Source organism: Myotis daubentonii, chromosome 10 (assembly GCF_963259705.1).
Source record: "Myotis daubentonii chromosome 10, mMyoDau2.1, whole genome shotgun sequence".
Lineage (NCBI taxonomy): Eukaryota > Metazoa > Chordata > Mammalia > Chiroptera > Vespertilionidae > Myotis > Myotis daubentonii.
Genome location: NC_081849.1, coordinates 74091896 through 74103688, shown reverse-complemented (window position 1 = coordinate 74103688; position 11793 = coordinate 74091896). Strand labels below are relative to the sequence as shown.

The 11793-nt window shown below is 49.4% G+C and overlaps 2 protein-coding genes across 3 annotated transcripts in view; both read left to right on the top strand.

Moving 5' to 3' along the window:
- LOC132211130 (ubiquitin-conjugating enzyme E2 R2-like) overlaps positions 1-11793 on the top strand; it is a 920533-nt gene that overhangs the window by 156617 nt on the left and 752123 nt on the right. The window lies entirely within an intron of this gene.
- The window catches only part of COG5 (component of oligomeric golgi complex 5), a 196409-nt gene that overhangs the window by 713 nt on the left and 183903 nt on the right, over positions 1-11793 (top strand). The gene's annotated exons all lie outside the window — the stretch shown is intronic.

The following is an 11793-nucleotide window of genomic DNA, read 5'->3' as shown; positions in this document are numbered from 1 at the left end:
CCTGGGACCCGGGACGGGGACTCGCGTTGGCCGCCGCTGGCCGGGGCCGCGCGGGTCTTGGCCGAAGGGTGAAGCGTCTCATCCCGTGAAAAGTGTCGGACGAGAGCAGACGGCGGGCGCCGGAGAAAGAGGGACTTACTTGTAAGGACGTCCCCTCTGTTACATTCTGGGGCCGCACAGGTGGCATCTCCTGCAGGCTCGCTTGTTTCCTTAAAGGCGTTTACCCACAGCCGTGGGAGAGGGTTTGGAGCATTCGTCCAGGCTGGGATGAACGATAGGAATTGAATGCAATAGTCAGGCTTATTGACAGTTTTGGATAGAAATTGCTAGATATTAGAAGATAAGCTCAACAAAATACATTTGAGTAGCACGTTAAGTTGTATTAAGTCAACATGCCCCACATCTCTTACTCTTCAGAATAAAGTTCAGCTTCCTAAGACCCTTCTAATCTGTTCTTCATTTTCTTCCTGAATTGTCGTCACATTCGACCATGTATTAAGATAATTTGATAATTTAATCTTTTCTATCTCATGGTAAAACCACTGTTTGTATTCCACAGTGTTTGTTAATAGCATCACCTTGCTTATAGTAGGTGCAGAATTGAACATCACAGCAAGAATCATATGCAAACATCTGGAGACCATAGTAGATTATAAATGAAAGTTCTGTGGATGAAAAAGGGGCCACATACTAAACCTGACAAGCTCAGGGGAGGCCTGCCTGATAAGCCATACAAACTCAGAGACCTAAAGTAACACATAGGATGGTCTGCAATGAAAACTTACTAACTGAAGACGAATTGGGATGGTTAGTCATGTCCTAGGCTGGTGTCTTTCTTGACAAAGCTCAATCTTTAACTGAGCTTGTCTATTGTCTTGTTGCATCTCCAATAACATATCATTGGAATGTCAGAGTAACTCCCTTTTGCCATACCCTTCAGGGCACAATCTCCCACCAGAACACCGGACCACAGAACCCCCTCATTGTTATTTTGTTCTCCCACATGCCATCTCTATTTGCTGTGTTACTTGTTAACTATCCAGTATCCACCAATGTAAAAGTGTGACGAGCCAGAGGGCAGTGAATGGATGAAGAAAAGACAAAGAGAATAAGCTGGGTCTAGTTAGATGGATCTTCCTGTGCCTGGCTGAGGCCACAGAGAGAGATCCAGACAGCAAGCTGAGCCTTTATTTTATAGCCAGAGGTAAACAAGGTAGTGGTCACCATAGTTACAATGTTCTCGTGAGTTTCACTCCTTTTGGCAGCACTTGCTGCATCGCCCTCAGCCCATTAGCTACCCAGGTAAGATCTAGGGCAGCCGTGGGCAAACTACGGCCCATGGGTTGGATCCGGCCCGTTTGAAATGAATAAAACTAAAAAAAAAAAAAAGACCGTACCCTTTTATGTAATGATGTTTACTTTGAATTTATATTAGTTCACACAAACACTCCATCCATGCTTTTGTTCCGGCCCTCCGGTCCAGTTTAAGAACCCATTGTGGCCCTTGAGTCAAAAAGTTTGCCCACCCCTGATCTAGGGAGCAGTTATAAGGTCAAGCCTAATTATGCTAAGAGGACTGGGCCCTCTAAGCTGGGACTTGTTTGTGGCTTTGCCAACAGGTCAGTCCGAGGCTTAACCATATAGCCGCTCCCTGCATAAAAGAAGTATTTGTCTTTTCATTTTATTCTTTATCCAATCTTAGAGATTTCCTAGCTTTGCTTTCTTCCGCCTCCCTAATCTACCACCAATGGATTTCACGTAACCCCTTACGTCTTCTCTGGAACATTTTCTCACACCCATTGAGATTTTGCTTCCTGGCAGTTGTCATCAGTTTGGCTCAAACACATGAAAATTCTTACAGGATTTGGGTGTTTCTTACATCTGACAGTTCTGAATTGTTTTCTCTGACTGTTGTATATGTTATTATTGCCCTCAATTACTTGGCTTATTTTTATTGATTTCAGAGAGGAAAGGAGAGTGAGAGAGAGATAGAAGCATCAATGGTGAGAGAGAATCATTGATGGGCTGCCTCCTGCACGACCCCTACTGGGGTTGGAGCCCCAAAATCAGACAAGTGCCCTTGACCGGAATCAAACCCAGATCCTTCAGCCCACAGGCCTATGCTCTGTCCACTGAGCCAGACCAGCTAGGGCAATTACTTGGCTTCTCATAACATATATACTTTTGTCAAAACTTAACTAATGGTTTTGTTTTCCTTTTTTAAAAAAATATGTTTTTATTGATTTTTAGAAAGAGGAAGGGAGAGTGAAAGAGAGAAACATCCACGTAAGAGAAAAAACATGGATTGGTTGCCTGCCACACACACCCTGACCGAAGATGGAACCCATAGCCTGGGCATATGCCCTGGACCAGGAATCCAACTGGTGACCCTTTGGTGCACAGAATGATGCCCAACCAACTGAGCCACACCAGCCAACGCTAATGGTGGTGTTTTCTGAACTAGATTTTGTTAGATTCTGTAGGTTAGATTCTGTCTAATGTATCTTAATTTAAATTCAGTTGAGTGAAATTTTGAGTTCCTGATATATGGGCAGTTCCCACCCTCAAGTAGCTCACCATTTTAGTAGGGGAAATAGTCTTATAGAGCTATAAAGACAGCCACTGTAATAGGGTTGTAAGGGTAATAGTAAATTGTGTACAAAGTAAACCATTAATATGTACAGAGGAGGATGATAATGGGGAGTGGTTAGGGGAGTGTCAGGAAAGTCTAGATAGAGTTGTTTTTTTAAGTGTAAATAGAACTCCCCAGAAGAAGTGGAAGAAACAACACATGTCAGACATAGGTATATATTTCAGTAGGATGCATTCCAGAAACTGTAATCAGTTTTGGGAGGTTAAATATTACTCAATTATGCCTTTTATATTTTCCTGTTTAGTTCTCTTACCCATCTTCCATAGTGGTTATTTAAATCTTCTTTACTCTATTCAAACCTATCCCTTGAAACTTAACAAATGACTTTCAACTTCCCTTTAAAAAAAAAAAAAAAAAGAAGCCCTGTTTGGGTCAGTTATTTGGTTGGAGGAGCATCCAATACACCAAAAGGTGCAGGTTCGTTTCCTGGTTAGAGCACATACCTAGGTTGGGGCTTGTACAGGAGATAACCGATCCATGCTTCTCTCTCACATTTCTTTCTCTCTCTCTCTCTCTCTCTCTCTCTCTCTCTCTCTCTCTCTCTCTCTCAACATATCCTCGGGTGAGTTTAAAAACAAAAAAAGGGAGAGTGAGAAGGAATCTACCAGATGTGAGCTTTCTCCACTTCTTGCCATCAAACCTATAAGCTAAACCTGAACCTGCAGCCATCTTTTCTTCCCTTTCCTCTCATACTTTCAATTACAATAGAAGTGAAGTCTCTCCTAACTAAGGACTGCCCTCCTCTTGCGCTCTAGATTTTCTTTTTGTCTGCTCAAGGACCCAGTCACCCTCCTGCTATGCCTTTGAAATCGCTTTGCCCAGATCTCTAATGACTCCCTTGTAGATAAATCAAATGGACACAGTGTTACTTATAGTAGCTAAGATCTGGAAGTAGCCCAAATACCCATTAGTAGATGAGTGGATAAAAAAGCTTTGGTAGCCCTGGCTGGTATGGTTCAGTTGGTTGGGCATGGTCCCGTGCACCGAAAAGTTGCTGGTTCGATTCCCTGTCAGGGCACATGCCCAGGTTGTGGGTTCAATCCCTGGTTGGGGCATGTGTGAGAAGCAGCAGATGGAGGGTTCTCTCTCACATTGATGCTTCTCTCGTTTTTTCTCTCTCTAAAAATCAATAAACATAATTTTTTTAAAAAGCTATGGTACATTTACACAATGGAATACTACTCGGCTATGAAAAAACAGGGAGATCGTATCTTCTGTGACAGCATGGATAGACCTGGAGGATATTATGCTAAGTGAAATAAGCCAGTCAGAAAACACCTTATGATTTCACTTACATGTGGAATCTAATTAACAAAATAAACTAACAAACAAACTAGAAACAGAATCATAGATAACATAGAACAGCCTGACAGCTGTCAGAGGGGAGGGGGATTGGAGGCTGGGTGAAAAAGATGATGAGATTAAGACGGGAAAAAAAACATAGATATAGACAACAGTATGGTGATTGCCAGAGGGAAAAGGAAGTGGGGGAGGTGGAAAAGAGCAAAGAGGGATAAATGGTGGCAGTAAGAGACTTTACTTTGGGAAGTGAGTACACGATACAGTATGCAGATGATATGTTATAGAGTTATACATTTGAAATCTGTATGGTTTTATTGAGCAGTGTCACCCCAAAAGATTAAAAAAAATTTTTTTTAAATGGACACTTTTTTTCTAATCTGCATCTGAGGTCATACTTGAGAGAGAGAGAGAGAGAGAGAGAAACATTATCTGTCATACACAAACTTTAAAATAATTCTTCAATGTTAAGCATTATCCTTGAAGTATGTTCATGTTCATCTTTATATAAAAACTAGAGGCCTGGTGCATGAAATTTGTGCACTTGGGGGGCGCGGTCCCTCAGCTGGGCCTGTGCCCTCTTATAGTCCCGGAGTCCTTGGGGGATGTCCAACTCTCGGCTTAGGCCCACTCCCAGGGAGTCAGACATTCTTAACGCTGCTGCAGAGGCAAGAGAAACTCCTGCCACCGTTGCTGCGCTCGCTCGCTAGCCCTAAGCCCGGCTTCTGGCTGAGAGGTGCTCCCCCTATGGGATTGGGCAGAAACCGGCTCTCTGACATCCCCCAAGAGGTCCTGGATTGTCAGAGGGCGCAGGCCAGGCCACGGTCCCCCACCAGTGCACAGTCGGAGCTGGGGAGAGACACAGGAGGTTGGCCAGCCAGGGAGGGATCGCGGGAGGGCTCCAGGGGGTGTCTGGTCCATCTCACTCAGTCCTGATTGGCTGGACCCCAAGCAAGTTAACTTACCAGTGGGAGCATCTGCCTCCTGGTGGTCAGTGCACATCATAGCAACTGGTTGACTGGTCGACTGTCTGCCCCATGGTTGTCAGTGCATGTTATACTGAGTTTTTGGGTGGCCTTAGTATATTATTAGCATACTAGGGGCCCGGTGCACGAAATTCGTGCACTGGGTGTGTGTGTGGGGGAATGTCCCTCAGCCCAGCCTGCCCCCTCTCACATACTGGGAGCCCTCAGGCGTTGACCCGCATCACCCTCCAATCGCAGGATCGGCCCCTTGCCCAGGCCTGACGCCTCCGCCAGAGGTGTCAGGCTTGGACGGGGACCCCCATCTCCCCAGACCCCTCCGATTGCTGGTTCTGCCCCCAGCCCAGGCCTGATGCCTCTGGCCCAGGCATCAGGCCTGGGCAGGGGACCCCCAGACCCCTCCGATTGCTGGCTCTGCCCCTTGCCCAGGCCTGATGCCTCGGCCAGAGGCGTAGACCCCCATCACCCTCCCATCACCGGATCGGCCCCTTGCCCAGGCCTGACGCCTCCGCCAGAGGTGTCAGGCTTGGACGGGGACCCCCATCTCCCCCCGATCACTGGCTCTGGCCCCCACCCAGGCCTGAGGCCTCTGGCCCAGGAATCATGCCTGGGCAGGGGACCCCTATCTCCCTCTGATCGCTTGCTCCACCCCCTCCCCAAGCCTGACGCCTCTGACCCAGGCTTCAGGCCTGGGCAAGGGGACCATCATATCCCCCCAATCCCCGGCTCCGCCCCCCACCCAGGCCTGAGGCCTCTGGCCCAGGAATCATGCCTGGGCAGGGGACCCCCATCTCCCTCTGATCGCTTGCTCCACCCCCTGCCCAAGCCTGACGCCTCTGACCCAGGCTTCAGTCCTGGGCAAGGGGACCATCATATTCCCCCAATCCCCGGCTCCGCCCCCCGCCCAGGCCTGATGCCTCGGCCAGAGGAGTTGACCCTCATCACCCTCTGATCGCCGATCACCGGATCGGCCCCTTGACCAGGCCTGAGGCCTCCGGCAGAGGTGTCAGGCCTGGGCAGGGGACCCCCAGCTCCCCGTGGTTGCAGGCTCCGCCCCTGCCCAGGCCTAACGCCTCTGGCTTAGGCGTCCGGCCCGGGCAGCGGGGACCCGCAGCTGCGGCGGCCCTGCGATCGTGGGCTTCGCTTTAGGCCCAAGCAAGGGACCCCTAGCTCCTGGGACTGCCAGCTTTGACCGTGCCCAGCACCCATCGCTGGCTCCACCCCTACTTCCTGCTATCACTGGCCAGGGTGGAAAAGGCACCTGATTCTCCGATCATGGCTGGGGGGCAGGGCAAAGGCGGCCCCAGGGCCGCCTTTGCCCTGCCCCCCAGCTCTTAGCTCCCCCCTGGGTTTCCGATCACTGTCAGTGGCAGGGGGCTTCTTCCTGCTTTCCCTTTCGCCTCCCTGCATTGTGCCTACATATGCAAATTAACTGCCAATCTTAGTTGGCAGTTAATTTGTATATAGCCCTGATTAGCCAATGAAAAGGGTAGCGTCGTACGCCAATTACCATTTTTCTCTTTTATTAGTGTAGATTACGCTTTGGTTGAACGGCTGACCAGTTGACTGGACACTTAGCATATTAGGCTTTTATTATATAGGATGCCTAGTGGTCTGGCTTAATGCAAAGCTGAATTCCCTATGTCAGTTATTTAATCAAGGAACTTAGGAATCATCCTTGTTCTACCTAGTCAACTATTTTCAGTTTGACTCTTAAGTCCTACACATTACAATGTCTGAATATTTGTCAAATTTGTAATTTCTTTGATATTTTTAGCGCCACTTGGGCTGTTAATTAGCACTTTACTGGACTCTATGGCTCTGTTCCATGAGTGTGCTGATAAATCAGCTTTCTGGGAAATAGGAAAATCCCTGATATTGTTGGGTATGCCGGTTTTGATGATGTAAATCCTCTCACCGTGGTCAATTTTAAGGTGCATGTGATGTCAGCTGGCTCACACAATTCCTGAAAATTCAACAGTTAACTCTCAGGAGCCACTATGAACCAGCTGCAAAACACCACTGTGTGACTAATCCCTTTTCACTCATCCTCTATACTGCTGCTAGAACTATTCTTATTTATTTATTTACTAGAGGCCCGGTGCACAAAAATTTGTGCACTCGGGGGGGTAAGGGGGGTCTCTCAGCCCGGCCTGTGCCCTCTCGCAGTCTGGGACCCCTCGGGAGATAACGACCTGCTGGCTTAGGCCTGCTCTCAGGTGGCAGAGGGCAGGCCCAATCCCTAGGTGCAGCCCCTGGTCGGGCTCAGAGCAGGGCCGATTGGGGAGTTGGGGCGCCGCCCCCTTTCATGCACAGAGCAGGGCGATCGGGAGGTTGTGATGCCACCCTCAGTCACGCTCAGGGTAGGGCCGATTGGGGGTTTGGGGCACCGTCCTCTGTCACACTCAAGGCAGGGTCGATGGGGAGGTTGCGGCGCCACCCCCTGTCACACACAGAGCAGGGCCAATCGGGGTTGGAGCGCGGCCCCCTGTCACGCACAGAGCAGGGCCCATCAGGGGGTTGGGGCGCCGCCCTCTATCACCCACAGAGCAGGGCCGATTAGGGGGTTGGGGCGCCGCCACTCTCACACTCAGGGCAGGGCCGATGGGGAGGTTATGGCTCTACCCCGTCACACACAGAGCAGGGCCTGTGGGGGGGGCGGGGGGTTGGGGCACCGCACCCTGTCACACACAGAGCAAGGCCTGCCGGGAGCCGGTCCATCCTTGCTGTTTCAAGGGACCTGGCATATATGGCATACGGTTCTTAATATGTTTGCTCACCTTCTTGGTGCTATGTTTTAACCAATGTCACCTCTCCGAGAAAGGTTGTTTCCCCACGTAGGAATTTTTCCCTGAAGTCAGGGAGGGGGTGCCTCTCCTAGAAAGGTTGTTTCCCCAGGTAGGAATTTTTCCCTGAAGTCAGGGAGGGGATGAAACTCCTTAACTAAGTGCCAGGCGGGTAGTTAATCACTACAAACCATCATGCTTAAGCTACATAATCTTTACTCCCTGGAATGGAGACAAGAAACGCCCTAACCTTTGTAATAGAGATTGATAGGATTGAATCAACTGGTATAAATACAGATGTAACCAGACAGAGAGACAGAACTTCAGACACAGAACTTAGGAGACAGGGCTTGGAAGACAGGACCAAGAGAGACAGAGCCTAGGCACAGAACCTACACAGAACGTTCTCTAGAGACAGAAGAACTTCGTTGGAGAGAGCATGCTGGAGGATCCTGTTCAGGGACCGGCCTCGGAGCCTGGAGGCAGAGCCTGGCGAGAGAGCATGGCAGGGGATCCTGGACTGAACCTGACTGCGGAGATTGGCAGGAGAGCCTGACTAGAACCTGGTGACTGAACCTGGCTGGAGATCCGAAGCAGAACCTCTCTGGGGATCGAGACCAGAACTTGGCTGGAGATCCTGGCTAGGCTGCTGATCAACTGAACACTGTCTCCGTGTCATTCCTTCTTCGCCGACTCCGTCTACACCTTTGGGAACCCCTGGACCTGCTGGGGTTGGACCCCGGCAAAGGCCGATCAGGGGGTTGGGGCGCCGCACCCTGTCACACACAGCCGCAGGGTGATCAGGGGGTTGGGGAGCTCCCCCCTATCAGGCACAGAGCAGGGCCGATCAGGGGGTTGGGCGCCACCCCCTGTCACGAACAGAGCAGGGCTGATAGGGAGGTTGTGGCCCCGCCCCCTGTCACACACAGAGCTGCAGGGCGATCAGGGGGTTTGGGCGCTGCCCCCGTCACCCTGATCCCGGTGCCGGGAGGCCTCGCGGCTCCGCTGATCCTGGTGCTGGGAGGCATATTACCCTTTTACTATATAGGGTAGAGGCCTGGTGCACGGGTGGGTGCCAGCTGGTTTGCCCTGAAGGGTGTCCTGGATCAGGGTGGGGGTCCCCACTGGGGTGCCTGGCCAGCCTGGGTGAGGAGATGATGGCTCTTTGCAGCTGGTCACACACCCTTCAGGGTGGGGGTCCCCACTGGGGTGCCTGGCCTGTCTGGGTGAGGGGCTGAGGGCTGTTTTCAGGCTGGGGGTGACTGAAGCTCCCAACCGCTCCTTTTTTTCTTTTTTTCATTTTTTATTCTGGGCCAGCTTTAGCTTTGAGGTTTGGCTCCAGCTGTTAGGCCTCCGCTGCTGAAAGTACGTTTCTGGCCTTTGCTTACAATGTTGCGATCCTGCTGGCTGAAGCCCGGCGGACTAAAGCAGGTTTCTGGGGTTTTGTTTAGCTTCTATATTTGTTACATAGTTGCTTAGAGTTGCAGCTCAGAGGCCTGCAGTGGCAGGCAGGGAACGTTGGAGTCCTCCGTCACTGAAGCAAGCAAGCCTCATGTTAGTTTCAAGCTGCCTGGCTGCCGGCCGCCATCTTGGCTGGCAGTTAATTTGCATATTGCCCTGATTAGCCAATGGGTAGGGTAGCGGTCGTACGCCAATTACCATGTTTCTCTTTTATTAGATAGGATTACTAGAGGCCTGGTGCACAAAACTTTGTGCACTCGGGGTGGTGGTGGCGGGAGGTCCCTCAGCCCGGCCTGTGCCCTCTCGCAGTCTGGGACCCCTTGGGGGATGATCACATGCTGGTTTAGGCCTGCTCCCCGGGGGGATTGGGCCTAACATGGCAATCAGACATCCCTCTGGCAGCCCGGCAGCCCTCGGGGGATGTCCACTTGCCAGTGGGGAGCAGACCTAAGCTGCAGTTGGACATCCTTAGCGCTGCTGAGGAGGCAGGAGAGGCTCCCACCACCACCGCTGTGCTGGCAGCCATCAGCCTTGCTTTGAGCGTGTGCCCCCTGGTGGTCAGTGTGTGTCATAGTGACCAGTCATTCCCAGTCTTTTTGCTGTTAGGGTCAGTTTGCATATTACCCTTTTACTATATAGGATAGAGGCCTGGTGCACGGGTGGGGGCCGTCTGGTTTTCCCTGAAGGGTGTCCCGGATCAGGGTGGGGGTCCCGCTTGGGTGCCTGGCCAGCCTGGGTGAGGGGCTGATGGCTGTTTGCAGCTGGTCACACTCCCTTCAGGGTGGGGGCCCCACTGGGGTGCCTGGCCTGCCTGGATGAGGGGCTGATGGCTGTTTTCAGGCTGCCCGCACTCTCTTTAGGGTGGGGGTCCCCACTGGGGTGTCTGGCCAGTCTGGATGAGGGCCTGAGGGTTTTCAGGCTGGCCAAGTCTGCTGGCGACTGAAGCTCCCAGCCTCTCCTTTTTTTCTTTTTTTTTTTTAAATTCTGGAATATATTTACCTTCTATAATTGAAACTTTGTTGCCGCTCCATCTCCGAGGCCACTGCCTGCTGAAAGCAGGTATCTGGGGTTTGTTTAGCTTCTATAATTGCAACTTTGTTGCTTAGAGTGGAGCTCAGAGCTGGGCTGCAGCAGGGAGGAAGCTTGGCTTCCTCCATCACTGGAGCAAGCAAGCCTCCTGCTCACTTCAGCTGCATGGCTCCTGGCCGCCATCTTGGTTGGCGGTTAATTTGCATATATCGCTGATTAGCCAATGGGAAGCGTAGTGGAGGTATGGGTAATTTCAATCTTTATCTATTATTAGATAGGATTCTTAAAAAATATTTTTATGGATATAAGAGAGGAAGGGAGAAGGAGAGAGAACTAGAAACATCAATGATGAGATAGAATAATTGATCCATTGCCTCTTGCACGCTCCCTTCTGGGCACATGCCCTGACAGGGAATCGAACTGGGACCTCCTGGTTCATAGGTCGATGCTCAACCACTTTGCCACACTGGCTGGGCTAGAAACTGTTATTAAAACAAACCTGATAATGCTCTTTATTGGCTTTAAAACCAATGTAGTTTGAACATTTGGGTGTCTTACTATCCTCTTTTTAAACTGCCCTCCCTCCCGCAACCTTCCTATGGAACCACAACTCCTATTATTATTAACATTTTCTGGCCAACACACACACTGTGGTCTAGACATACTGAAGTCAGTATTCCCCTTGTTTCTGAACATGTGCCATGGTATGTGCTGCCCTCTAAACAGTCCCTCTTCTTGGAATGGCCCTCCACTTGTCTGCATGGCACACTCTTAATTCTGAGAACTACTTAACAAACTGGAAGGAAATGTGTCTCAGAATTAAGGCCAAAGTAGAAGTCTCCTTATTTTACTCAACTCTACTTTGAAAGTAGTCAAGAATGCAGAATGATACTTCCAGCTGATTAATAAATTAATTAATTCTTTCAACCAATATTGAGTACCTGACATGTGTCAGGCATTGTTCAGGCTCTAGGGATGTGGTAGTAAATAAAGATCTTGCCCTCATGTAGCACCATATATGGTGTGTGTGTGTGTATACAATTGAAGTGTTTTTACAAGTACTATATTTTGCTTATCTCATAGTCTGTCAGGGCAGACTTAACTATATCTATAATATGATTAGGATATAATGGTTTATACCTACATTGAACTCACTTCTACATATTTATTTTTAACTCATAATTCTCTACATTTTTTTCTTTCACAGGTTTGGGGATTTCTATACAGAAAGATATGTTAACAGCTAGCATCACTTTTTTCTTATCTGTTAAGGGTCTACATTGAACAGTTCCTTTTTCCATTTAATCCTTCAGCCATAAATCCTAAATTTTAGTAATAACTATAAGTTTGTGTTTGCTTATTTCTATTAAAATTTCAGATTCACTGTATGATAACAGTATTTGTACATTGACCTAGAGCAGTGGTTCTCAGCAATTTGGTTTTTAAGGGAGTCAGTTCAAGAATGAGTTATTAATAGTGATTTTTTTGCATTTCTTATGGTTCTAGGGCAGCCATGGGCAAACTACGGCCCGTGGGCCGGATCCAGCCCGTTTGAAATGAATAAAACTAAAAAAAAAAAAAA